This window comes from Malaclemys terrapin, chromosome 4 (assembly GCF_027887155.1).
Source record: "Malaclemys terrapin pileata isolate rMalTer1 chromosome 4, rMalTer1.hap1, whole genome shotgun sequence".
Lineage (NCBI taxonomy): Eukaryota > Metazoa > Chordata > Testudines > Emydidae > Malaclemys > Malaclemys terrapin.
In genome coordinates this window covers 41,980,259-42,008,037 of record NC_071508.1, presented here as the reverse complement: position 1 = coordinate 42,008,037, position 27,779 = coordinate 41,980,259, and the positions used below count along the sequence as shown (strand labels likewise).

The 27,779-nt window shown below is 44.4% G+C and overlaps 1 protein-coding gene across 4 annotated transcripts in view; it reads right to left on the bottom strand.

Annotated features, from left to right (window-relative positions):
• Nucleotides 1–27,779, bottom strand: part of TSPAN4 (tetraspanin 4) — a 712,007-nt gene that overhangs the window by 586,177 nt on the left and 98,051 nt on the right. For all 4 annotated transcript variants that reach the window (XM_054025356.1, XM_054025357.1, XM_054025359.1 and 1 more), the window contains exon 2: nucleotides 1,879–1,967. The gene's annotated coding sequence lies outside the window, so the exon portion shown is untranslated. The remainder of the gene's footprint in view (nucleotides 1–1,878; nucleotides 1,968–27,779) is intronic.

The window sequence follows — 27,779 nt, the reverse complement described above, 5'->3', positions numbered from 1 at the left end:
AGTAAAACAGCTTTAAGACTCGTCTTCGATGAATCAATGAACAGTCTCCACTCATCTGGATCGTGAACGATGTTGAGGGCTGCCATCACACCATAGATGTTGTTGCAGGCTACAAGATCACCTTCCATGAAGAAGAATGGGACAAGATCCTTTTGACGGTCACGGAACATGGAAACCCTACCATCACCTGCCAGGAGATTCCACTGCTGTAGTCTGGAGCCCAACAGCTCTGCCTTACTCTTGGGTAGTTCCAAATCCCTGACAAGGTCATTCAGTTCACCTTATGTTATGAGGTGTGGTTCAGAGGAGGAGGATGGGAGAAAATGTGGGTCCTGTGACATTGATGGTTCAGGACCAGAAGATTCATCCTCCTCCTCTTCCTCGTCTGACTCAAATGAGAATGATTCTGGTGCATCAGGAACCAGCAGTCCTTCTCCGTGGGGTACTGGGCGTATAGCTGATGGAATGTTTGGATAATGCACAGTCCACTTTTTCTTCTTTGACATACCTTTCCCAACTGGAGGTACCATGCAGAAGTAACAATTGCTGGTATGATCTGTTGGCTCTCTCCAAATCATTGGCACTGCAAAAGGCATAGATTTCCTTTTCCTGTTCAAGCACTGACGAAGATTTGTTGCACAAGTGTTGCAGCATATGTGTGGGGCCCACCTCTTGTCCTGATCTCCAATTTTGCAGCCAAAATAAAGGTGATAGGCTTTCTTAACCGTAGTGGTTATACTGCGCTTTTGTGATGCAAAAGTCACTTCACCACAAACATATCAGAAGTTATCTGCACTGTTCACACAAGTACGAGGCATCTCTGCTCACTTTGGCTAAACAGAAATGTGTCCCTTTGCAAAATCGAACACTGACAAATAAGAGAGCACGACACTGTATGATTTCTAGAGCTGATATAGGGCAATTTGTTCAGCAGAGTGATGTAAGCTTCGTTATGATTGCATCATCCATGACTTCTAGGAATAACATGATGCAATTCATATCATGTATGATGCAATACCAGCTTCAGATTGCATCATTCATTGTTTTGCCTAAAAAGCAAGTACTGTCCAAACCCAGTCATAAATTTAGTCATAGATCCAGTCAAAGATGTATTTTAGTCATTTCTGGTTTAAATCGAGATCCCTTCCCTTTATAACTCACTTATCGTCTGCCATTCCCAAGTCAAGGGTCGTAGATACTGACCCAATAGCATATCTTGAAAACTAGAGCCAATCAACAATTTTAAGCATCATTTTCGTTCTCAGTGATCCAGAATTAGTAAAGTTTGACTACATTTATTTCAGAAGCATTTTGGCTGTAGAGCAGTGTTACAGATGCAAAGGGCCTATCAAAGCATTTAACCTGCTCAACAGCTAGTGCTGGACTGTTACCCTATACTATATTCCAGGGTGCTTGGTCCAGTCCACTTTCAAACCATCTCAAGGAATCATCTCTCACTACAGGGTTCTGATCCCCACTCTCCCCACCAATGTTTTCTTCTCCTTCATGATTCAAATGAAATGCATCTCGATGCAAGGGATAAATGGCATGACTCAAGGTGAAAGATATATCTGATGCTGGATTTTGCTAGCAAGAGAAGGATCAAATATGCACACATTGGCCTCAATTTAAAATGTGGTTATGGTCAGAAGACAATGTCGCTTGAACATTCCAGGTATCATGCTGAGCTTCCTGTGCCCACATTCAGGAAAAAACAAACATAGCCATTGGGTTTGGGACTCGCAAACTGAACAATTTCTCATGTAGAAAAATCAATTAATGGAGCATAAATGTGGGATAACCAAGAGGTGGTTTTCACAAAGATGCTTTCTGGGTCATGCAGCCTCACCAAAAAGGATTCTAAGTGCAGAAACTTACCGTGGCTGGCAGTTTTGCTGATGACACACAAGATGGACCAGGATGCAGCCTTGATCTCCCACAGCAGTAACGGCCTTTCAGTGCTGCCACTGTAAAAAGAAACAGATGGTGACTTAGAAGACACTTCAGGAATGCAGGAAGTGCAAGAGAGAGGTGATTTCTTTTCAATCCAGTCACTTTTAGAACCCTATCACCAGTGCTTAATCTCTAATGAAAGACGTGCTGGGATTCGAACAGTTTCTTTACTTTTATGACTGATGCCACAAGCCCTGAGGTGTTGAGGCTATCTACTGCCAAACCTAGTGGTGCCAGGGCTCAGCCCTGGCAAGCCCTAGCACAAATTAAGTACTGCCTAGCACTCTACCCCATAGCCCCCGACCCCTCATCTTTGCTCCTATCCACATATTTAAAAACTCAATAAAAGCTTGGTACCAAAATAAATTACTGAGAGCAAAATTCATACTGTAAAAGTCACCCTAGAGTGTCCAGATGGAGGGGAGGACCTCCCTGGTTGCTTTCCCGCTCATTATCAGACAAGGAAAGACCTTCTTGTCTAAGCAAATTTGTACATAAAATAAGAAAACTGCGGTGGAAATGTGATGTTGGGAGGAGTGGGGGGGCGGCAGCAACTCCAGACAGATCTCACACTCCAGAATTATAGAAGTAGTAACTGAGGTTTGCCATCCTTCCAAGATGCAAGCTGCTATCGGTCCCAGTGAATGATACGTAGGAAACCCAACAAGAGAAACCCAATTGTGCAAATATGCCCCATGAAGAGGATGATCATGACCAGAAACAGTAATAATCTGAAGTTTTTTTAAGGACTGTCTGAGTTGCTCAAAGGATTTTATAAACCTCAATGGATTTTGCGAACAGGGGCTGCTAACAGGGAGTTTTGCAAGGGAGTTTGGAAGGGGAGCAAGAAGGGAGCGCGGGTCCCTTGCCGGTTCTATCTTATACCCTTTATTCCCCTTAAAACCTATAGCCCAAACTACATTCAAAACTTCTTGCTTTAAACAACCCCTTCATTAACTAGGAGACAAGGCAGGCAGAAGCCCAGCTGCAGAGTGGGGGCTATCCAGTTTATTGCACTGAGTGTAGCATGTATGATTACCTGCCCCGTGGGCGGGTGGCGTATGTGTGCATTCGGTGCAAGGAGCTCCTGGCCCTCAGAGACCACGTACGGACTCTGGAGGCAAGGGTGGCGGAACTGGAGGAGATAAGGGAGGCAGAGAGGTATGTTGATGAGGCTTTCTGGGACACTGTAGAATTGTCTCACCTCCGGTCAGACAGCCCCTGCGCTGTTAAGGAGGATGAAAGGCCCAGGGAAGCAGAGCAGTCTACGGGAGCAGAGGGAAATCTTCCCATAGTTGGGACCCTCCTTCCAGACGGTGCTGGGGTTGCCTCTCGCACTGAGGTTACCTCTCCAGGGGAGGGAACTCCAGTTGCTAGGAAAAGGCAGGTATTAGTATTGGGAGATTCAATCATTAGAAACGTAGATAGCTGGGTTTGTGATGACCGGGAGAACCATATGGTGACTTGCCTGCCTGGTGTGAAGGTTGCGGATCTCTTGAGGCATCTAGACAGACTTATGTGTAGTGCTGGGGAGGAGCCGGTGGTCGTGGTACATGTAGGTACCAATGACATAGGGAAGGATAGGAGAGATGTCCTGGAGGCCAAATTTAGGCTGCTAGGGAAGAGACTGAAATCCAGGACCTCTATGGTGGCATTCTCAGAAATGCTCCCAGTTCCACGCGCAGGGCCAGGTAGGCAGGCAGAGCTTCAGAGTCTCAATGCGTGGATGAGACGATGGTGTAGAGAGGAGGGGTTTACATTCATTAGGAACTGGGGAAACTTCTGGAATGGGGGGAGCCTATACAGGAAGGATGGGCTCCACCTAAACCAAAGTGGAACCAGACTGCTGGCACTAAACATTAAAAAGGTTGTAGAGCAGTTTTTAAACTAGGAGATGGGGGAAAGCCGACTACTGCAGAGGAGCATGTGGATCAGACAGAGATTTCTCTTAGGGGAGAGTCTAATGATAGAGAATCTCCAGGTTATAGTCAGGAGCAGAGGATGGAAGAGGATAAAGTAGGGGCCAGATCAGATGATAAACATTCACATAAAAAAGAATCTGACACATCAGAAAAGGGCAGACAAACAGTGACAAGTTTTTTAAGTGCTTGTACACAAATGCTAGAAGTCTAAATAATAAGATGGGTGAACTAGAGTGCCTTGTGATAAAGGAGGATATTGATATAATAGGCATCACAGAAACCTGGTGGACTGAGAGCAATCAATGGGACATAATCATTCCGGGGTACAAAATATATCGGAAGGACAGAACAGGTCGTGCAGGGGAGGGAGTGGCACTATATGTGAAAGAAAATGTACAATCAAATGAAGTAAAAATCTTAAGCAAATCCGCATGTTCCATAGAATCTCTATGGATAGAAATTTCATGCTCTAATAAGAATATAACATTAGGGATCTATTATCGACCACCTGACCAGGACGGTGATAGTGATGATGAAATGCTAAGGGAAATTAGAGAGGCTATCAAAATTAAGAACTCAATAATAGTGGGGGATTTCAATTATCCCTATATTGACTGGGACCATTTCACTTCAGGACGAAATGCAGAGATAAAATTTCTCGATACTTTAAATGACTGCTTCATGGAGCAGCTGGTATGGGAACCCACAAGGGGAGAGGCAACTCTAGATTTAATCCTGAGTGGAGCGCTGGAGCTGGTCCAAGAGGTAACTATAGCAGGACCGCTTGGAAATAGTGACCATAATACAATAGCATTCAACATCCCTGTGGTGGGTTGAACATCTCAACAGCTCAACACTGTGGCATTTAATTTCAAAAGGGGGAACTATGCAAAAATGAGGGGGTTAGTTAAACAGAAGTTAAAAGGTACAGTGACTAAAGTGAAATCCCTGCAAGCTGCATGGGCGCTTTTTAAAGACACCATAATAGAGGCCCAACTTCAATGTATATCCCAAATTAAGAAACACAGTAAAAGAACTAAAAAAGAGCCACCGTGGCTTAACAACCATGTAAAAGAAGCAGTGAGAGATAAAAAGACTTCCTTTAAAAAGTGGAAGTCAAATCCTAGTGAGGCAAATAGAAAGGAGCATAAACGCTGCCAAATTAAGTGCATGAATGTAATAAGAAAAGCCAAAGAGGAGTCTGAAGAACGGCTAGCCAAAAACTCCAAAGGTAATAACAATGTTTTTTAAGTATATCAGAAGCAGGAAACCTGCTAAACAACCAGTGGGCCCCCTTGATGATTGAGATACAAAAGGAGCGCTTAAAGACGATAAAGTCATTGCGGAGAAACTAAATGGATTCTTTGCTTCAGTCTTCACGGCTGAGGATGTTAGGGAGATTCCCAAACCTGAGCTGGCTTTTGTAGGTGACAAATCTGAGGAACTGTCACGGATTGAAGTGTCACGAGAGGAGGTTTTGGAATTAATTGATAAACTCAACATTAACAAGTCACCGGGACCAGATGGCATTCACCCAAGAGTTCTGAAAGAACTCAAATGTGAAGTTGCGGAACTGTTAACTAAGGTTTGTAACCTGTCCTTTAAATCGGCTTCTGTACCAAATGACTGGAAGTTAGCTATGTAACGCCAATATTTAAAAAGGGCTCTAGAGGTGATCCCGGCAATTACAGACCAGTAAGTCTAACATCTGTACCGGGCAAATTAGTCGAAACAATGGTTAAGAATAAAATTGTCCGACACATAGAAAAACAAACTGTTGAGCAATAGTAAACATGGTTTCTGTAAACGGAAATCGTGTCTTACTAATCTATTAGAATTCTTTGAAGGGGTCAACAAACATGTGGACAAGGGGGATCCAGTGGACATAGTGTACTTAGATTTCCAGAAAGCCTTTGACAAGGTCCCTCACCAAAGGCTCTTATGTAAATTAAGCTGCCATGGGATAAAAGGGAAGGTCCTTTCATGGATTGAGAACTGGTTAAAAGACAGGGAACAAAGGGTAGGAATTAATGGTAAATTCTCAGAATGGAGAGGGATAATTAGTGGTGTTCTCCAAGGGTCAGTCCTCGGACCGATCCTATTCAACTTATTCATAAATGATCTGGAGAAAGGAGTAAACAGTGAAGTGGCAAAGTTTGCAGATGATACTAAACTGCTCAAGATAGTTAAGTCCAAAGCAGACTGTGACGAACTTCAAAAAGATCTCACAAAACTAAGTGATTGGGCAACAAAATGGCAAATGAAATTTAACATGGATAAATGTAAAGTATTGCACATTGGAAAAAATAACCCCAACTATACATACAATATGATGGTGGCTAATTTAGCTACAACAAGTCAGGAAAAAGATCTTGGAGTCATCGTGGATAGTTCTCTGAAAATGTCCATGCAGTGTGCAAAGGCGGTCAAAAAAGCAAACAGGATGTTAGGAATCATTAAAAAGGGGATAGAGAATAAGACTGAGAATATATTATTGCCCTTATATAAATCGATGGTACGCCCTCATCTCAAATACTGCGTACAGATGTGGTCTCCTCATCTCAAAAAAGATATACTGGCACTAGAAAAGGTTCAGAAAAGGGCAACTAAAATGATTAGGGGTTTGGAACGGGTCCCATATGAGGAGAGATTAAAGAGGCTAGGACTCTTCAGCTTGGAAAAGAGGAGACTAAGGGGGGATATAATAGAGGTATATAAAATCATGAGTGATGTGGAGAAAGTGGATAAGGAAAAGTTATTTACTTATTCCCATAATACAAGAACTAGGGGTCATCAAATGAAATTAATAGGCAGCAGGTTTAAAACAAATAAAAGGAAGTTCTTCTTCACGCAGCGCACAGTCAACTTGTGGAATTCCTTACCTGAGGAGGTTGTGAAGGCTAGGACTATAACAGAGTTTAAAAGAGAACCGGATAAATTCATGGTGGTTAAATCCATTAATGGCTATTAGCCAGGACGGGTAAGGAATGGTGTCCCTAGCCTCTGTCTGTCAGAGGGTGGAGATGGATGGCAGGAGAGAGATCACTTGATCATTGCCTGTTAGGTTCACTTCCTCTGGGGCACCTGGCATTGGCCACTGTCGGTAGACAGGATACTGGGCTAGATGGACCTTTGTTCTGACCCGGTATGGCTTTTCTTATGTTCTTATGTTATGTTCTTAATGGATTAAGCCGGTGAAGTGGAGAAAAGGTTCTACTGTAATAAGTTCATCCCAAAGCAAAATACAGACATCCTCTGTATGGGAATATGACAGCTACTGTACAGCAACCCTGCACCACAGTTTAAAGAAGGAAGGATGTCTCTACTCTGGCAAAAATCACATACATAACTCACCAACAATGCAGTTCTGCCTATGGTAGCAACAACAGAAGCTGTAGTGTAGACAGGACTCACTAACAGTACCCAAGCTCTGCTTCCTAGACTACAGCTTCCATCATTGCTACCACAGGTGGTGAATACTTTGTTGCCAGCACAGATGTGGCCCTAGCAAAGAAGGGTGCTGTATCCATATAGAAATGCAAAGAGTTTTTAGTTAAGCACAATCCAATCATCCTAGCAGTAATTTGGCCAGACCATCAGAGTTAACATGACAACTCCTAGGAAAGTACCACAGCATCTTCACTCACCACCAGCAATCACAATCTTGGTTTAACATCTCATTTAAAAGATGGTTGGTTTGCAAACCACTGTCACAGTTCAGGGTAACTGCACCTTTATTTCCCCTCAGGGATCAGCAAGGGCAGCTACACTCAGGCTTCTAGATCCCAGCTGTTGCCTCTCTTCGATGGAGACCTGATCCCTCCCCCTTCTGACTGGAGTATTTCCAAGCTGTACAGTTCCTGGACTACGCTGCGTTATCCCCAGTAGAGACAGGCTGCCCAAACAGAACCTGCTTGTTTTGGCCTTAGAGATGGCTAACAGCTGTAACTGCTACAGTTATAACGGTACCACAGCACTTCCTATGCAAGCCTACTTTATTCTTAGGGTAAAAAGCATGACAGAGAAAACATTAAAAACAATAAAAGAACCTACCTGCATGCTAATAAGATTAGCAGTGTTAACCCCCAATGCTAAGATGGATTCCATCAGGAACAGTCCTTCAAACCCCCACCCCAGGGGGTTACCAGTTCATCATAGTTTCAGCTCAGAACAAACACCCAGACCTTCCAACCCTACCCAGTAGTCCTGTCCATTTGCTGGATCAGGAGGAAGACTCTGAGACAATTTAAAACCAGGCTATGTATCCAAAAACCCTTTCGTTGTCCGATGGTTCCTGGAGACTCCAGTTTGAACTAATATATGCATACCTCTCCAGGAGGATGGCTTCAAAGGACTGATAACAGAGGAAGTACATTAGTATCCTCCTTCCCTAGCAGAAAAGGTACACACAATGCCACAATAACACATACCCAATTGCGTTTTAATACAATGTACCCAAAAGGTATTAACCTTAACTTGATAAGGTTTAACTGAATTCAGTAAACTTTACCTTAATTCCATAAGGTTTGTTCAGGACATAGTCAGTCTGTCACCACCACTCAGATTGGTTTACCATACTTTAACTCACATTTATAGCTAGTGGCTCCAGGTGCCGAATCCCAATAATTTCCAGATGGGCCCCAAATCCAGCAAAAAGGAAATCAGGCAAGACAACGGAGATCCTTGCTAGGTGAAGGAATGTTTCTGTCTGACATTTCACTGGCACAAAAAGCTACCTGGCCCTGAGGAGAATCAGTAATACTTTCCATAAAGGTTGCTTTATTTTTAAACCGTGAATTAATGAAGTTGACACCAAGTGTTTCTTGAGCAGATATAGCTGTCTGACAGTTTTTAAAAGTCTTTAAAAGAAAAAAAAATCCTACATTGACAAATACCAGGAGCAGCAACACCTTTTAAGGCAGAAGGAAGCTGAAAACCAAGCCCTAGTTTTTAAGCATGCCTGAGTCATAACAGAGAGTCCTCCACTAAAATCTAATTCACTGTCTGGGAAAGAATGAGTTAGGTGCCTGTGTGATAAGGACTAGAAAGGATCCCTCTTTTCTCAACATTTTAGACAGCTGGAGTAAGTCAGCTGATGTGAGTTTTGTCCCTTTGGATTAACATGGATATCACTTGATATGCGGCTTCAAGGCTCAGCACTGAAGTCTGTATCTCTGATTTTGGGGGAGTGGGTGACAGGGAGTGGAAGTGTTTGACTGGGAAAGTAAGAGAGATGAGCAGTCAGTGAAACAAGTGGAGCTAAATAATGGCTTCAGAGAACTGTCTATTCTTCCTCTTGACCAGAAACACATTGGAAAGACATCTCCCAAGGCAAGGGCAGTGTCACAGGAATCATGGATGAAGTGATTTCTGATTTCCTCTCCCTTGCTTTTATTTATTAAAAAAAAAAAAAAAAAAAAAAAAAAAAACAGAAGATACAGGGCTCCCATCATCTGCCCCTACGCCCGGAATGGTGGCAAACCTATGACTGATCTCTCAAGGAATCAGCTCTCACACACATTAGGCCTAAATCTCCCATCATACAGGTGTAACACCACTGAAGTCCATATAGTAAATTGCTCAGGAGACCTGAGGTTTTTTCCTGGCTATGGAAATGATCTGCTGTGAGATCTTCGATAAGACCCTTCACCTCCCTATGCCTCTGTTTCCCCTCCCACGTTTTGTCTGTCTTGCCTCTTAAGACTGTAAGCTCTTTGAGGCAGGGACTGTCTCTTACTATGTGTTTGTACAGTTGGCTAACATAATAGGGACTCTATGTGCTACTTTAATGCTTCTACTAATAGTAATAAGGACGAATTACACAATGCCTCAGATTAATAATACAGAGTTTCTCTCATAACTCATTAATACCATATATCTTACTTTACAGACTAGAGGTGTGTTTTATTTTATTATTTTCCAGTGATTCTGGACTGTTTTAAATGTTTCCTGTTCTTCCTCCGGCGTGCACTACAGATACAGTCGCACTCCAGTGCACTCCAGTCACTCTAATGGAAAATCTCTGACAATTTCTAACTCTTTAGCAGATTTCTTCTGGCTCACTTCACAGTTATTTAGCCTATTCACTGACATGATCTTGAGTGGAGGAATTGCATCCTGGAGTGCGATAGCAAATTGGGCACCAGCACCTTTATTCAAAATGGCTGGTTACAGACATGTCATTGAAAGACCAGTTCTCTAGAACCAGGACACCTTGAACTAGAAAGACAGGTAGTGGGAATCCCTTTTCCCCCGCTTCTTCCAAAACCTTGGTTGTCAGAACCTGCATTTTGTTTCTCTCTGTCTGGGGTAAGGAATCTGGTTTCCACCTGCAACACAGCTTACATTTCCCAGCATCATTGTTTGTTGCTGCTTGCTGGAATGTTTAAAAGCAGGGGTTACAAAAACAGAGGCATAGAATCATAGAAATGTAGGACTGGAAGAGACCACGAGAAGACATCGCGTCCAGCCCCCTGCACTGTAGCAGAGCCACACTTACACCACCCCTGACAGGTGTTTGTCCAGCCTGTTCTTAAACACCTCCAATGACGGGGATTTCATAACCTCCCTTGGAAGCCTAATTCCAGAGCTCAACTACCTTATAGTTAAAAAGCTTTTCCTAATAACCAACCTCTCAATCTCCCCTTCTGCAGATTCAGCCAACTACTTCTAGTCTTACCTTCAGTGTGTATGGGAAAAAAAACGATAACCATCTTCTCTGTTAAACTGTTTAACATATTTGAAGACTTATCAGTTCCCCCCTCAGTCCTCTTTTCTCAAGACTATACAGGCCCAAATTTTTTCAATCTTTCTCCAATTTGTCCACATCTTTCCTAAGATGTGGCACCCAGAATTGGACACAGTACTCCAGTGTCAAGTAGAGCAGGACAATTCTCTCTCGTGTCTTACATATGACACTCCTCTTATTAAACCCCAGAATGATATTAGCCTTTTTTGCAGCTGTATCGCATTGTTGACTCATATTCAGTTTGTGCTCCACTATAACCCCCAGATCCTTTCCAGCAGTACTACCACCTAGCCAATTATTCCTCATTTAGCAGCTGTGCATTTGACTTTTCCTTCCTGAGTGAAGAACTTTGCACTTGTCTGTATAGAATAATGTGTGCAGAAGTTGTGCTAGATTCCCATAAACACAACTCTGGCAATGCATCCTAATCTTGACCAGAAAATAACCGCACCCACCCTACAATTACAGTTCTCGGCCTCTCAGGAAAATATGCAGTAAGTTGCACCCAACTGGGTGGAGACTTTCTGATGCAGAAATACATTCCTGGGTGGGATGAGATCACTTAATACATTTAGCTGTGACCCTGGCAGGAGGGGAAAGGCTGGAGTGCTAACCTACTGCTTCACTGAGCATCTCTTGGCAGAAGCCATCGTAAAGCAATGTTCCTTCCCAAGATCTGACATACACACAGGGTTTGACATTTATCAGACTTCTATTAGCCAGAAGACAAGGTCTACTATCAGAGGCCATTAAAAAAGGCCCCATTCCTCCTAGACAAGCTTGTGAGTGGCATTATTAAGTCCTATATGTGCGCACGCACTCAGAGTGATGATCCTGGAAGGTAGGCAGGTGGCTACCTCTCACTCACAGATCAGACACAACTGCCTTAACCAGTTCCAAGTGACATGGTTCAGTTTGCCTCCCGCTTTCCTACCATTACAATCATGTTTGTAACTCTGCGCCTGACATGCTGCCTGAACAAGTTTTTATTAGCACATCTGGGCAAATCCGGTCATCTCACCCCTTGTCTCTCTACAGGGGATTCAGTAGCCAGAGATATGCACAAAGAAAGGCACACGGGAAAGTCCATTCTGGGACATCCTGCTGAACGTGGAGCTCAGAGGAAAATAAAACCAGATTTGTTAACAAGATTTTTTTTTTTAAAAGGGGAATAATACCAACAAACTACATTGATTTTTTTAAAGGGACATTTTGCTTGTTGCCTGTATATTTTTTCAAGCGAGAATTCAATTGGTTCCAGCCTGTTTATTTCAAATTATTTTCTTTCAATTCACGTTGAATGCTACAAAACATTACCTTGCCCTAACAGAAGGTTAAGACATGCAACACTTCACTGCCTGATGAAACTGTCCCATCAACAGGTGCTACAGAACTGGCATCATAATAGACAAGCTATCTCCCATTGACATCTGCTTCAGCACTTGAAGTATCCTCTTGGGTTCTCCCATCTTCAGCACTGATGCTCCCTCATCTTTCACCTATTCCAACACTTCCTGAACTCTCTGCCTTCCACATCCCATCCTCACCTGCGGAAACTGCCTGATTCCATCAACATCTGCCTCAACACTGTCTCCAAAGGACACCGAACTGTTCTTGAACTTCAGACTTCATGACTAAGAACCCCAGGATCTTCTGCTATACACATGGGTACCGTTGTTAGCAACTGGAGTACTGGGTCTGAGCTTTCATGGAGCTAGTGCAAGGGCAACTGAAGGCTCAGTTATTAATTTGCACTGAGTAACCAGCCGCACTGTATGTCCATGCTGCAAGTCACAGTGGGAAAAGTGGGGCCCAGTCCAATGTCCCTTGAAGTCAATAGAAGGACTTCCATTGATTTCGGTGGGTGGTGGATCAACCCCTTGGTGAACAGTAGATCTAGTAAGGCTCCGACCGTTCATAACTACATCCTCAATAACATGACAAACACTAAGGAGTCCTTTGTGGCGCCTCATTGTTTTTGCTGATACAGACTAACACGGCTACAACTCTGAAACCTGTCACCATGACAAACACTGGCTCACTTAGCTATTAGCTCACTGGGACGCTATATTCTTGTGCAAAATACACACAACTGCAAATGAAAGTGACATGGTCACTGGACAAAATTCTTCTCCTAGTCTTGCTTCATCACACTATAGTGACAGAACCAACTGAATGGACTAGTGCTGCCGTTTATTCAAAATCAGTTGACCCAGAACAGAGAGTGATAGACTTGGCAAATTATGAGATATCTAATTTGTTCTATACATGTGTTATAGCACCCTTACCACCGTAGTATCAGAGTGCCTTCCAGTAGTCCACTAAGCAACATGACTAACATCTATCATGTGTTGTTTGTTCTCCCATCATTTCCTCAGAGGGAGAAGCGTGTACAATGCAGGGTCTTGTTTTAGTAAGGTGTGTTTTTTGTTTTTTGAAAATATACACACCACTCTGTGTTTATGTTAAAGAAGGCAGGTCAAAGCAAAGCACCTTGCACTTGAAGTGGAAGGTGGTAAAGTCTGTGATAGCCCTGAGTTCCTGGCAGTGTTCATTCCACAGTCTTGGCCCAGCCCCTGAGAAAGTTCTCTCTCCCACAGAAAAGAGTTTTCCCTTTATTGTAGAAATAAAGTGCACTCCAGTGTCCAGTGCACTAGAAGAGCATGAGATGTTGACCACAATCTTCAGCCTGGAGCTTTCGTCAATCTTTTAGAGCCCCAGGCCATGGTAGGTCTTAAAGATAAGGACTGAGACCTTGAACTTAATTTGAAATTCTATGGGAAGCCAGTTTAGAAGACAGATTTAATGAGCTTGCAGTAGCCTGTGTTTTGTGAGGAGATGCACTGCAGCGTTCTGTACTAGTAGGAGTTTTCTAAGAGCTGAAGGCTTCATACCTAAGGATAGTGCAATGCTGTAGTCCAGCCAAGAGGTGACGAAGGCATGATTAACCAAGGCCATGTCATCATCCACCAGGATGGGATGGAGTCTCCTAGTGAACGGGAGATGATGGAACACATTACTCAGGGATGCTGCTTTGTGAAAGTTTAGCATCAACAAGGAATTCAAGAGTACCACTAAACCATGGACAGAAATGAATTGTGGGTGTGTATCTTCAACCAAAGGAGACTGCACCATGGCTTCAAACTCTTCAAAACACTTCCCTTGACTCACTAACGTCACTTCCATCTTGTTCTGGTTCAGCTTCAGCCAGCTGCTGTTCATCCATCAGCCGATCTTATTCAAGCACAGGGCCATCTTGGTGGTAATGGAATGGTCATATGTGAACAAGGATAAGTAGAGCTCTGTCATCTGCATATTGATGGCACTTCAAGTCCATGTTGTCTGACAAGTTAATCTCATGGCTACATGTAGACATTGCAAACAGCTGGAGAAATAATTGATCATCAGGGGAATCCACAAGTGAGTAGTCTAATGGTTGAGGTGAAGTTTCCCACCACTATTCATTGGAAGAGTTCCCTCCAGGAAAGACCTGAATCATTTTAGCACAGTACCATGAACCCCTGCCATGTCACTCAAGTGAGACAGCAGTACCTCAAAGTCAACAGTCTTAAATGTCCGCACAGAGGTCTATACTCTATCCATTGACAGGAGGAGATCATCCATCAGTGCCACCAAAGTGGCTTCAGTTCCATGTACTAAACCGAATCCAGATTGTGCCGGTTCTAGAATATTAGCTTCAATTAGATGAGCATGTATTTGGCCTTTGGCTTCTCTCTGAATTTGCTCAGGAAAGGGAGGTTTGATACTAGATAGTACTTGGCTAGTTCTGATGTACCCAGCATAGTTTTCTTCAGTGTGAAGGAGGAAGTGAAGATTCCTTCTCTGAATGATGCATTGACTGTTTCAGTCAGGAGTGGCACCAGTTGTTCATGATTCTCTTTCAAAGGAAGGGCCTGTGTCAGATTCACAAACCTTGCATCAAGACTCTTTTTGGGTGTTCAGAACTCCTTGATGAGTGAACTTACAGAACTCTGTGATTGCAGGTTGGCTGTTGGTTGGTGGGTAGGCATAGGCAGAGCAGATCTATGTCATTTGACAAGGCCTCCCGAACATATGTGATCTTCTCAACAAATTAAGACAACAGTTCTTTGTAGTGGTTGGTGCTTGGTTCTGATGCAGATTGTAGACACTTGGGAGTTGAAAGTATTTTAATCTCCCCGGATAGCTCCTTGGGATAGAATTTGGCAATTTCAATGGAGGCTGATAGGAAGGTTCTCTTGGCCTGGAATACAGCCTCAGTATAGGCTTTGAGGCATTTGTTATGTTTCATCCTGTCTGTATGAGCCTTTGTTTTTCACCAGGGGTGCTCAAGTTTCCACCCCCCTCTCCTCATCCAGTGAAGAATACCAGAAAACCATGGAGATTGGTGTGGGCAACAGGGAGGAAGGAGCCATTTGGGGGCCAGGGATTGTTAAGTGACCTTAACAATCACGACAAGCTGCTCTAGATCATTTTTAGAAGTTTCTAAACCTTTTTAGTTATTTCTCTCTCCTCCTGCCCTGTACGGTTAGCTTCACAGCATTAAGAGAGCCTGGCCTTACTGGCTGAGGAATATGAAAAACAGCACCAATACAAATGGTGTGTCCCGAACACCTGGCATAAACAAAACTTGACAGTGTGGTGTGGGATAATAGTTATGTTGGCATTTGTTTGAGATGATGACCAGCACAACTCACTCATAACTTTCACACTCATGATTCATACGGCCATTCCAAACTCAGGTCAATAAGTGGAAATAAGTCATAAATTTTAACAACGAAGGTAATTAACCACTGACAGATACCAATGAATGAGATAGGAAAGTATTATTATCCCTATATTATAAATGGGGAACTGAGGCAGAGAGAGACTGATTTACCCAAGGTCACACAGGAAGTCTGGGGACAGAGCAGCGGACTGATCCCAGGTTTCCCAAATCTCAGGCTAGCACTCTAACCACCGACCGTCCTTATTCTCAGCTAGTTCAACCACAAATGGTTGGGCTCAGTGCAGGAACTGCTGTGTGATATTCTATGGCAGCAAATCAGAGTGGCCCTTTCTGGCGTTAAAAAAAATATTTATGTTTACTTTTCTGGTTTGCCAGACGCTTTGCCAAGTTTTCCAGACTTTCCATGTTAAGCTAGGCTGATTTTTGGCTTCAGATAGAAACACAGAGAAACTCAAAATGTAACTCAGGCCTCATATACCCAGCTGAACGGCAGCTGGAAAGTTCTGCACATCACACACAGGGTACACATGGGTGTCCCAAGAATCGTTCATCACCCCAAGGAAAATAAATTTGCGCTTTCAAGAAGAGAACTGTCTCCCACTTGTGTCTTTAATTGACATTTCCCTGTCTATGCCTTGTGAGCACTGGTGCTCATGAAACAAGGAGATTGACAGCTAGAGCCCACAAGAGAAGTGTGTAGGCAGCTGCTCTATCATTCCATTACAATAAAGTACCAGGCTCTTATTAGGTACCAGAGAGCAACCGGCTCTGTTGCACAACACTACACAGGAGAAAAGTAGGTTAGGTGCATTTCACATGCAGCCAGGAACATATACAATTTGGGGCGCTGATGGAGGGAAGAGAGGGAAAGCAGCCCACCTTCACCACAGTGACTTCCAGTCCCACAATCACAGCCACCTAGTTTCCTTGTGTCATTCGACATGCTAACTAGGCAATCACACACTTAGGCACTTAGGCAGCTGGTTAATGACTTAGGGCTTGTCTACACTGGCAAGTTTCTGTGCAGCAAAGCAGCTTTTTGCGCTCAAACTACAGACGTGCACACATTGCCACGCCACTTTTTGCACAGAAACTCCTCAGCTGCAGCGCTGCAAAAAACCAACCTGGACAAGAGTTGTAAGGCTATTTGCGCAGCAGCTCCAGCGCTCTATTGCCAGTGTAGACACTTGACTGCTTTCTGCGCTGTAATTGGCCTCCAGAGCTGCCCCATAATGCCTCAAGTGACCGCTCTGCTCATTGTTTTCAACTCAGCTGCCCTGGAGACATGTGCCCCTCCCCTTTCAAAGCACAGTTTCTGACAGCCATTGGGTGCTGTGCTGATCTGCTCCAGGACACAAAGCAAACCATTCATGTGGAATGCTTGTGCTGTTGAACACAGAGGCGAGTGTGAGAGAGAGAGAGAGCTGTGTAGGGAGCCCAGGGAGGGAAGCGGGGGCTAATGTCGGGGTTTTCCTCTCCCCCTGGCTCAGGGCTGGTTGCTTCCTGATGCTGTCTGAACTTACAAGACAGCATGCTGACACACTCTGTCCCCCAAAGCACACTGTCTCTCTCCCTGCCTCCAGACACACACACTCCCCCCCCCACACACACACTTCAGTTGAAAAGCAACTGGCAATGTAGTAGGATGCCCATGGAACAAGGGATTGGGAAACTTGCATCATGTGACACTGTGCATGCCCCAGGAGGCATTGAAAACCCTTCCCAAAGCACCCTGCGGCCAGTTGCACAGTGGGATACTACCACAATGCACTGCTGTCTTTGCTATTGCAAGAACTGCTAATGTGGAAGTGCTCCAGCATCACAAGGACACACAATAGAGGTTTAATTCCAAAGTTTTAATAAATGTGGTATAACTTGTGGCGCAGAAACTTGCCAGTGTAGAAATACCCTAAGTGTTTAACTTCCTAGTATTAGGACAGGCCACATTTTTACCCTTATAGACCCCTTTTCACCTTACACTGAGAAGAGCTACCACCCTTAGTGCATCCACACCAGCAAAAGCCAGATGCAACGGTGGCAAACTGCCCTGCGACATTTTTGCCAGAGTACATGCCCCTCGAGAGGTGGCAAGGCAATGATCGTTCTATCCCTGCCCCTTCCTGTAAGAAGGCCGGCGCTGAAGCAGCACCTCTCAATTTAAGGCAGCTTTGGGAGTCCTGCTTCTCACCAAAACCAGCCAGCGGAAGCTGCCATAGTAACAGTGCAAAGCCAAAAGGAGGTCCTTTCACTCCAAAACTGAGACACTTCCATGATGCTCCCCTGCTCCTGCCTGCTCGGAGAGTAAATGGACCTGAACATGGACCCCTGCATGACAGCACGATGACTTATCACACATCAGACACCTAATTGTAATAACACGGAGCCTTATGAAATTCTCTTTCCTGACCAGAATCACCATACGATGCTGCAGTTCTGGCACGCATTGTAAGATGAACAGTGCGACTGACATGGAGCTGCTATGTCATAATCTAAGAATACTGCTATGTAATAATGGCATGAACACCGTTGGGACTGGCTGCTATGTAATATACTGAAAATACTGCTGTGAAACAATGGTACGGATTCTGCATGCAACCTGGTCAGTGAGGTAAAGTTACTGCATAACTACAGTGGGTATTACAATTTCCTGGATGAGTGTCTTGATCTAACTTAGTAGGAACCCACTGGAAGAACAAGCAGGAAAGCATCACAAGCTCCCTAGATAAGCAACCTCTGGCACACATTTGAAGAACAGTGGGGAAAGAGCTATTAGTTCCCAACATCTTTTATCCTGTCTCCAAGAAAGATACAAACCTTGTTTTGCCAGGCAACAGTTACAACCCCTCTTAGGACAAGTAGAGAGGTAGGAGGGTTAATTGCCAGGCGCTGTCTAGGGGACAGACTGACACCAAGAGGGACTACACAAGGAGTCTGAAGGGAATGGCAAGCCTTATGGAGATGCAGGCATGCATATAGGCAGTTTCACTGTTTTAAAGTCGGTTTTCTCCTACACGCTTTTGTTCTAAATAAACAAGACTTTGCTGTTTAATTGCTACTTAACACAGTCATTGCTCCCAAAGAGAACAGACCTGCAGGCACTGAACACAAGTCAAACCTGTTGAGGTAATTACAGTTGATACACAGGGAACTGCAACCCAGGGTACAGTCTGAGTGGGAGAATCATGTGTTTCATCCCAAGACAGGTGACAGCGCAAGGCCCAAGAACTGAAGGGGGGTGCACTCAGAGACCCGGAGGGGTCAGAGATGCAGTTAACCTGGTAACCGTAGCAACGGTACAATGTAAAACCTCCTATGAGACCTGTACTGGGGCTATAACACAGAACTACTCATGAATAAGAATTAGGGACAGATTATCAGAAGAGCTGAACACTCACAACTCCCACTAAAATCAATGGTAGATACAGGCACTCAGCACCTCTAAAAACCAAGCTCTAAAGGTCTCCTACAGCAGCCTGATTCGGTTCTTTTTTCCTAGGGCCAATGAAATTTTGACAGACAGGATAATAATGATACTCCTCCTAAGGGCCTGACCCAAAGCCCACTGAAGTCAATCGGCATCTTCCCATTGACTTAAATGAGCATCAGGTCAGGCCTTAAGGGTCAAAAAGTAGATTCCTGCCTGAGCTGATACATTTTCATGGTGATTTTGCACAGCTGTTTTTTTTTTTTACGCAGGCTACTGAGGCTCTAACTAAACAATCTGATTTATTCACAAGCTCCCAGTGTAGCCCTGTGAGAAACGAACACTCACCTCCCTGTAACCTCTTCACTGGGCAAAAGCAGCATTAGCCATCACCAGACTAGTAACAGTCTGACAGATGCCATTTTAGACTGCTTTCCGCTAATCACTGCCACCAGGCATTGCTGCAAACCCTCAGGCCTTATGTCTTCTTTTTAAAGAGCACACTCCAGTTTTAGATTACTCCCGGCTACCTCCTTAAGTCATTCAGTTATTCCCCAGACTACAGTACGTCCCCAGAATTAGTCATCTTGTTACAACCCCCTCCTCAAGTCCTGTAAATATGTGGTATGCCTTAGGAAACGCTCTCTTCCCAAACACGTGGTTGGCTGTGACAAGAGATATGACTCTCACTTTACAGATGGCTGAGAAGGATAACAAAGAATTTATTCAGGGCTCTGTACAAATTAGACTATGATCTTCCAGACAGAATCAACAACAAACATTTCCCAGCCACATGTACTTAGAAAGCCCAAGGAAGCATTTTGGTCACTATCAGCGACCACAGAATGCTACGTGACCGTATGGAACATCACCTACCATTGTGGGCAGCCATGTCATTCCACTCCAGTGGAAAACATCGCGGATCTGCTTTAATGGGGCAATCACCCCCACTGAACCCGAGGAAAACCAAACATACTCTCTTAAATCACACATGGAAACTGGGCTAGTGCTATGGAGCTGGTCTCAAAGCGTCACTGCAGAGAGGAAGATGGGGCTTAGGGTTAAGGCACCAGACTCGGACTCAGGAGAGCAAGGTTCAGTTCCTGGCTCTACCCCAGAGTCTCTGTGCAAACTTGGGCAAGTCACTTAGGAACAGAGTAAAATTTCCAAAAGCATCTGAGTAACGCCTAAGTCCTTAAATCCCAGAGGTGCTTTTGGAAGTCCTTAATCTCTCTGAACCTCAGTTCCCCACATCTAAGGTGGAGGTAATACTACTTCCTTTGTCTGTCTTGTCTTGAGAGCGAGATAGTAAGCTAGTTAATCAGTTGTAAATGAATGGAGGGAGGGGAAAGAGAAGCAGGACTCCACTCTAAGAGGCTATGACTAGGGTCCTACCAAATTCATGTCCATGAAAAATACATCATGGACCGTGAAATCTGGTCTCCCCACCGTGAAATCCGGTCTTGTCTGTGCTTTTGCTCTATATTATACAGATTTCACAGGGGAGACCAACGTTGCCCAAATTGGGAATCCTGACCCGAAGGGAGTTGCAGGGGGTCACAAGATTATTTTAGGGGGGTCACGGTATTGCCACCCTTACCTCTGCAGTGCCTGGGCGGCTGTTGGACAGATGCCCAGCTCTGAAGGCAGCGCTCTGCCAGGAACAGCGCTGAAGTAAGGTGGCAATACCATACCATGCCACTCTTACTTCTGTGCTGCTGCCTTCAGAACTGGGCAGCCGGAAAGTGGCAGCTGCTGACTGAGGGCCCAGCTCTGCAGGCAACAGTGCAGAAGTAATGGTGGCAATGCCACACCATACCATCCTTACTTCTGCACTGCTGCTGGTGGCGGCTCTGCCTTCAGAGCTGGGCTTCCAGCCAGCAGCCATCACTCTCCAGCCACCCAGCTCGGAAGGCAGCGCCATTGCCAGCAGCAGTCAGAAGTAAAGGTGGCAGTACCGTAACCCCCCCTACAATAACCTTGTGACCCCCCCCCCAACTCCTTTTTCCGTCAGGACCCCTACAATTACAACACCGTGAAATTTCAGATTTAAACAGCTGAAATCATGAAATTTACAATTTTTAAAATCCTATGACCATGAAATTGATCAAAATGGACCCTGAATTTGGTAGGGCCCTAGCTATGGCAAAAAGGATACCTTCTGGGGGGTCATAACTGAAAGAAGGAGATGACAATACTACTTGTCACTGATGACGACACAGAGCCACATACCAAGGTAGAGGGGTTGACCTCTCAAAACAATCTACATTAAATAAAGTATTGCATTTCCCTGTTGCCTTTCATCTGGGGGGGGGGAGTGAAGGAAGATGTGGGAGGGGTTGATCAGGGCACTTTACAATCACACAGATGTTGACTAAGGAAACGAGGCGCTGCGAGTGGAGATTAAACAGGAAGAATAAGGGTCACTCACAGGTCTGTTGGTATTTTAATAGTTCCATTGCTTGACAGCATGTTTCTTGCTATCTCCTGGGACACTGGTGTGGTCCCAACAACACAGCTATCCCACCCCAGCAACTTCTGCCACTTTCCTTTCCATCTCTATTTTACCTTCAGCCTGCCACACTCTTTCCCTGTTCTGAAATAGTTCCCCAGTTTGAGCCTTCTTGATATGATTGTTAATAACTAACTTTGTACAGCTAGTGTCGTGCTGTCCTGCAAACACTTCCCAGAAAGCTTGGTTTAATGCCAGCTTTCGAAAACCTGCACACACAGCTGTAATGAAAACAAAATGCCTTTGTGTTTTACAGGGATGGGGGAAGCTGCTAAAATCTATAAGCATGAATTCAGATCACCCAGCATACCTCAGTTTCTGCAGCACAGGAGACCAGAGGAAAAAGTATGGGAATCAGTACAGAGATCAAGTACTCAATTCAAGAATGCACTTCTGCTCAAGACAGCACTTAAGTACTTGCATAAATATTGTCCTGAGTTAGCGTCTTCATGCATAACAAGAATAGAGCATTTTTATTATTATAAAGGAGCAGTGAAAGGAACATGCTTCTGTATCCCATAGCGCTGAATTGTGGTATCAGCACAACTTCTCCTTTGCGTTTACCTAAAATCCAAGTAGCTGCTGTGTGAAAATATCAATCTATACAGTGCCATAAGTGCACATAGTACTGTGCTGTGGCTAAACTCTGAACAGGGCTATGCTGCAAAGAGTTTACAGTCTAAGGTGTTAAGCCAGCAATGTGTTTAAGCATATGCTTAAAACTTTCAAGTATCGGAGAAGTGATATTGACTCCAGTGGGACTACCAACATGCTTAAAAGCTAAGCCTGTGCGTAAGTGCTTTGCTGGATCACGGCTTTAAGGCATAAGCAAATTGAAAATAATCAGATATAAGACAGAACAGAATAGAGTGTGAATGCTAGAGCTGGACGGTACAGATCAAGCCTCACAGTTGGTTGGAAGTAGGAGCAGAATATCTACCACAGGAAGTCCGACACGGACGGGATCTGGCTGAAGGAAATTACTCCCTCAGGAAAGGCTGTGTTGTGAGATGCTACCGGTGTGCTGCTTCTGCTTTCTCCTGTTGATATCACTCGGCTGCGTGCGTGTGTTCCCTCTGTGTGCTGCCCCAGCTCTGCGCAGATAGCTGACACAGCAGACCCGACGAGAATCCCCAATAACCACAGAGTCTACTAAGATACAAAGGCCCCTCGGCCAGGTTTATTGCGACCCTGACACAATTTTAGTTCCCCGTAGATTACTTAGTCTACCGGGCATACTGCTAGAAAGTGCCGCTCGGCAATGGACTCAGCTCAGTGGCGGGACTTTCCACTGCCCCCTCAGCCGGACAAAGACACCACCCCAGGGACACATTCTTATACACAGGTACAAACAAGTTACACATCACTCTTGACGTATTGAGGTGCAACCCCTCTACGTAGCAAGGTACAACCCCTCTACGTAATAAGGTGCCGCCTCTCACCTTGTACCTGTTGGTTCGATCAAAACAACTCTATCCATCATTTTACCCTTTTGCCCCTGTCATTGGGATGGGTCGGCCTGTTCCATGTTATCTGTGGAATGTTCCGGTATAGTGTGTATTGGTACCATGTTTATGCTGTAACTATGCAACATCAGCCCTTTCCTTGCCAACTTCTGTGAGCAGGGCCTGCCTCTTGCTCACAGCTTAACTTTGCTTCATATTAGCAAAGTCTTGACCATTACTTTAGTTTGGTTCAGGCCTCATACTGGGCCTTCATTAGGCCTTTACTTACTACATTGCCTTCACTTACTACATTCCCCCACTTTTTGTCTTTTTATGGGGAGGATGTTTACTCATTGTCCCGGAAAAGCATAATGCATGGACTAAAGATAACCCAGTGGGCTAAACACTGTTAGGTGGTTACTTTATTTTACTATCCATACACTTATGCTCCATCCGTCTGTTTAGTCTGCACATTCCCTCGTACGACTGGCAGACAGATTTTATTATCTAATTATTTTTTAGTCCCTTATGGTGGGCCTGGGAATGTTAGGCCCGGGACCATGACTGAGGAATGTAGTATTATGATTGAGCCTTAGAGGCACTCCCAAATAATTAATATATGTCAATGATATGGATATTGCATATATATTTGTAGTGTGTATGGGCATATATGTATAGTATGTATGTGTACATATGACACTACCTTATATGCAAGCATAAGCATGTTTTTCCAGTCCGGTGTTGTACTCTGGCCCTTTTACTTTGGTGACACAGATAGAACTACACTCCTATTAGGGCAATTCCAGTTATCACCTGTTTCATCATTAGTAGTAGGCTGAGTGTTTTGAAATATTGGGATAGAAATTGTGATAGTGTGTCCCACAGTGCTATGTATATGAGAAGTAAAACAGAAATTTGGAGTAGTGACACTACTTCTGAGGCATTTATATAGAAATATATTGTAATTAGTTACTACTCAGTACTGTCCATTCATGTTATAGGTTACCCTTACTGCTAGTTGTCACCCTCTGGTTAGCTTCACTGGGCAGGAAATAGAAGTGGTTAACTTCTCTGTTTCATTGGTTGCACGGCTCTGTGATACACCAGTAGTTGACATAGATCCAGTTGTTTCTTATGGATGCGGTCTTCCAGATAACTTACTGAATGGACAGTAACTAATTTATTAAATATTGCTGTGTCAGGATATAGTATTGGTACCCAGACACTGAACAAGATTGTTTTGAACAACATGTGCCTCAGTTAGGATGCAGTGTCACTGACCCAAATTATGACTGGTACTAACAGGCAATGTGTTTACTTAATTTGTCATTACTATGTAACTTTTTGTTTGTTTACCACTTTGTTTTTTTCTTGCCTTCATGTTGTTTGCTGCCATTTGTTTGTTGATTTTTACATGTGTGTTGGTTAAACAGTTTAGCAAGGTTATGCACATTGTAAATGTTGTACAGCAATAATACAGTACAGCAATAAGACAACAGTACAGCAGTACAGCAATAATACAAACGGCAGTTTTGCTTACTCACCAGATCAGCGGTCGGGCTCACCAGTGTTGTCCATATCCAGTCAACTCAGTTCCTGCCTAACAGCTCATCACTGGTCCATGTGGCCCTGCCTGCACCTCATTTCTTTAATACAAAAAAGGTGACCTCCAGCAACTGTCACCTGTCCCCACCCAGATTCATTTCACGTGATTAAATGGTTAAGATGCTGTGGGTGCCCAAAATTACATCCAAGTTCCTGATACGGCACTGGGTTCTCCCTCAACAGGGCACGCTTCTCAGCAAGACCAACATTGCATATGGCCAAGTAGGCAGGTATCATGCTCACCTTCCTCTTCTCAAGCCCCCAGGTTTCCTTAGTATGCTGCTGACCAGCATCTCATGTAGTGACCGCTACCTGCACAAGCAACACATCATGTTCCTCTCACACATGCCCTTTTGGGAACAAACTATGGCTTCTGGGACTCGAGCCGTCATTATTTATTATGTGTATTATGTAACACCTACGAATGCTAGTCATGGATCAGGACCACACTGTGCGAGACGCTGTACAAACACAAAACAAACATAATCCCTGCCCCAAAAATCTTACAATCTAAGAGCAAGATAAGAGACACTCTCACTAGGGAAAGTGAGAATCACCTTGTGGATTCAGCTGCGTAACTCCAACCTGGTGACAGAATTAGCAGGAACCTTTCTCCACTGTTCTAAAACCTTGTCAATCAGATTCTCAGCTGGTGTGAAATGGGTGTAGCTTCATTCACTTTAAAGGAGCTAGGCTGATTTTCTACATAAGCGGATTATATGGCCAACACATCCACCTCGTTCTCCAGTGGAAGACGGGACTGTAGCCAAAGCAGTAAAATGTTCTTTGATTATCCCAACCACTTTATTACAGTAAAACAGCTTCAAATTGTACGCTTTGAAAATGTCTCTCCCCTGTTCTTTAGTAGCCATGCTCTTCACAAAGCAAAGAAGCCTTATAGATCACTGCACTGTACTCAAAGATATATTCTCAAGCAGTCCCCAAATGCCCATAATGATGTTCTTTCCCAGCATTTAAGAAGCTGACATGCTTGCGCTGAGAGGCCTTTGCTAATACAGGTTCCTATTTGCTGCATTAAATCCAAGCAAATCCATAAATACTTCCTATCTTCGCCAGCATCACCCTAGTTCCTCTAGAGCTAAAGATTCACCTAACAATAATCCTTCCTCACTTATACCCCCCTAATGCCAGCATCTCCCTTCCCCCGTCTTGCGTTCTGCCTCCACACTCATCCCTCCCCCCATGGACAAAGCCAGGCACTCTCACTCATCCCCTCCCTGTTTGATTCCCACTTCCGCCCTTATGATGCTGCCTTTAACTCTTGGCCTTTTCACAAGGGACAAGAATAAGGAGGCAGACAAAGCAACAGAGGGATGAATTTATGGAGACATTAAAGGTTATAGGAAAATTCAGCATCATTAAGGTGCCTCAAAAGCCAAATATTCGGGGCAACTTTTCCCTTCCTCATCATGTCACAACAATTAAACCATCACTTGGGCCCACTGACACAGGCACTGTTAAGACAAACAGAAATAGACTGAGCCTACCCTGAACAGCTTACAGCCAAACAGATAAAACAAAGGGTGGGAGAAAGAAAGGATAATTAACTCCATTTTACAGATGGAGAATCCTCACTCAAGATAACGCAGCGGCTTGTAGAAGGCCACATAGGGGCTCTGTGACAGAGGCAGAAATTGAAGCCAGATCAGATCTCCTCCGTCCCAGTCCACTCCTTTAACCACAAGACCATCCTTCCTTTCAAGAATTAGTGCTCTAATACACAGGAGGCCTGGAATTAGTTCCGTGTTCCAGTCATTCATTACCTGGGGGATGACAGAGACTTGGAGTTCTTTTAACTGGTTTAGATGTGCAAAAGAGTCATGAAAAATTCCCATTGCAGGCAAAGCCACCCTCAACCTACTCCACCTTTCCCTTCCCCCTCTCCAGCAAAGAATCATGGACTTGGGGGGAAAAGTGGTGCTTTTCCCAAAAAAATTCTGTCCTAAGACTTATCCAAAAGCTCAGGAAAACACCACTCTTCCCATCACTATCAAACATATAAAGCTCTTTTTGCAATAAATCAAACAGAGTTGACACATTTGTGCCAGAGATGGACTTGTAGTAAGGAGCCTTTGGGGGATAAATTATTATGAAAAACTCCCTCCTCCTAAAAAAAATATGTATTCATAGAGCCCCAGATCTTGCAGTTGCCTCTGCTGCTCTGCACTATGAATTAATGGATTAGCGTTGCTCGTTAATGTACTTCCCTCTAGGCACATTTGCCAACCTCAGTACAAAACATACAAGAAAAGGAATGGGGAGGTTGGCAGGAGGAATAGTGCCTGACAGCCAATCCCCTCCAGAAAACGGTTTCAATTGTATCTTTGCAAAATATAATAATCTCATGGTCAACAAGCCCAGGAAAAAGAAGGCGGGGATAATAAAGCAAAGCAAACACCCAACAAGTCTTGGATTTATCCACTGGAAGAAACTACCTGCAGGCAGCTTAGGGGAGATAACGTCTCGGATGGAGGATGCAGCCAGGCTGGTAAGCAGAAGACAAATGAAGGGAAAAAGCAAACAAAAAATAACCCCCAGCCTCTCCACTTTATTAAAATGCTTATAGGGGCATGGAAATTGCTTTATTGGACTAGAGCAATGGTTCATCTAGCTCTGCATAGTCTCTGTGACTGTGGCCAATGCCAGATGCTTAAGACAAACGGCATTGTAATGGGGTGGCATGCTGCAGGGCCTGAAGAGCCCGAGACTAAACCAACCCTGATTACAGAATGAGCCCACCCGAGAGGAATCAGGCGATTTCAGTATAAAAGGACCAGGAAGAGGCAGAGAAGGGGGAAAGCCCAGGAGGTCTCCAGCAGGACCCTGAGTCAGCAGGGGAAAAGCACCAGCTGAGAAAGCCTGAGAAGGGCAAACTCCAGGCAGAAGGTGCTGGGAAACAGAAAGTCAGTCCCTCAAAGAAGAGGGGCTGTGCCCAGCTGAAACTGGGATGAAGGCTGTGGGAGTCTGTTTTATTCGAAAGACGTTATCTTGGACTACCAGGAGAGAGAGACTGAACTAGGGTTGGGACCTAGAGAACCAGTGTGTACCTGAGGACTCAGTACATTGGACCCCCAGGAGAGGATTGTTTGAACTGAGTGAGGTCTTAAGGGGGCCTGAGGAGAAAGAAACAGAGGCAGGTTGCCTGTAGCATGACCCTGCCTAGGCCATGACGGGTGCATGAGAGGAGACCAACACCACTACAGGCATGAAGTCCTTGCAGTGTCGCAATCTGGGCAAGAGTACATATTGTGGGAGGGAAGGGAAAACTACCTAAAGCTGTGGTCCCTCACTGCTTTGCCTGCACAGAACCCCAGTGATTTAAATGGGGGCACCGCATGGGCACAGCAGTCTGCTTCAATAGGCAGGCCCTTTTCCTGGAAATAGCTAGCCCTCCACCCTTCAACTGCCCAGACACTGCAC